We start from the raw sequence: 1,835 nt of genomic DNA, 5'->3' as shown, positions 1-1,835 counted from the left end.
TTGAACTATATATCCACCTCCTCCACCTGTTTCCCAAACCTTGATTAAATCCAGACGGAGATGAAAAATTCATAGTACAGTTTTCCCTTGTGTGCCTTGATAGACATCACTAATCATTCAGTGTAATCTTTCCTGCTGATCTCAGACACAAACACATGATTCTTCTCAACACAGCTCTCCAGGAAGCCACTATCATAGATTTGACACGTAACACGAAACCTACCTGCTACTTTTGGTTAGGTCTCTGAACTTTCTCTATGGACAGGAGCAAGGATGCAGGTCAGCATATGCAAAAGTGAAATTTGGGCTTTCGTATATGAATGCTATGCTGGGCATCAACTCACTTTCAGTGACTCTATGTAAGACTTGTCTCAGAAGATACACTATGCTAAAAATATATACACATATGCATGTCTATATATGAGATGTGTGTATATATTTATATTTATCTGTATGTATGTACGAGATACATTTTTTTAATCCAGAAAGCCAAATTTATAATCATTTCATACTTTTAGTATACCCATATCCATTTGGTAGACAAATGCTCCAATCTTCCATATATATATATACCTGGTTGTCGTATTTGGAGTGGGACTCAGCTGCCTATTTCTTCAAACCGCCAGTTCCAAATGCTTTGCTGACTCTGCACTTCTCGGCGTATCTTTATGTGTGTGTCATTCCAAGCACAGTTGGAAGCAAGTCAGAGATGACTGCCTCAAGGTTTGTATTCTTATATAGAGTACCTGGCATAATCTTGACATTATGGGTATTATTCTTTAATGCAAAAATGGAATAATACCATTACGGGGGAGGTCAAATTGGGTTTTGCCCATCCACTTCGAACATCTCTTTGAAATTTTTTATTTCCTCAAGTTCCTCCTGGTTGGGAATAAAGAAAAAAAGATGCTCAGAGCAGGAGCTCTCTGAGGCGTTGTGTTTATGTATTAAATTCTTGCCACTGGGCAAATCTCCTGACCCAGAAAGATTTATTCTGAAACTTTTATAGGTAATCCCATCCCTTTTCATTTGCTTCTCCCAGCATTCTAATTACGTTTTTGAGAAAGGCAAGAACAAATTTGATTGCCACTATTCTTATAAGAGCTGACGCTGGTTTAACCTGAGCTAAGTACAGCCCCATTGCCCCGCTCGATATTTTTTTCCCAAAAATCTTTATTGATGTGTCAAGCAGAATTTATTTGTCCTGATTCGATTGGATTTTTGAAAGGAAGAGGATTTGGAAATATTGAATTACTCACTTATGACTCGATGTGGGGTGATTCTGAAACCACGCACGCACTGGTTCAGGCAGATCCGGGATGTAAGCTGAACACCAATTTCCATTGAGTTGTCTGAGAAGTGCATGTGGCCCCCGGTCAGCACAATTAGAGGCACTTAAAATTTGCATGTGAACGTGTGCTTAATTCTTAACAAATTAAGGCCTGACCAAGTAATTAGGCAGAAAAGAGGGAATCGAAAATGATATAAATTGATAAGAGGGAGAGAAAATACCAGGCTGGAGCACATCTCCTTGACATTAGGACACTGAGCAAAACAGAATCACTGCAATATTTGCTTGATTCATTGCATCGAAACTCATTGAATCGCTGTGTCCCTAAAACACATTTACTATAGAGAGGCCAAGTGTGTGCCACGGCTTCCTGTACTGCGCAGGGTGTGTGGGTGGGGTTATGTTGAGAGGAGTCATTGCCTCCCGCCTTCCAACACATCCTGCACTGGGTCTTCAGTGGTCCTCATCTGTGGTCTGCCCAGTTCCCTTCACGTTCACTTGCATTCATGGATTACCCAGAAAGCAAAGAGACCCCTGCAATTGG

This window comes from Pteropus vampyrus, unplaced genomic scaffold, assembly GCF_000151845.1.
Source record: "Pteropus vampyrus isolate Shadow unplaced genomic scaffold, Pvam_2.0 Scaffold229, whole genome shotgun sequence".
NCBI classification, from domain to species: Eukaryota; Metazoa; Chordata; class Mammalia; order Chiroptera; family Pteropodidae; genus Pteropus; species Pteropus vampyrus.
Note: the sequence above shows the minus strand (reverse complement) of the source record.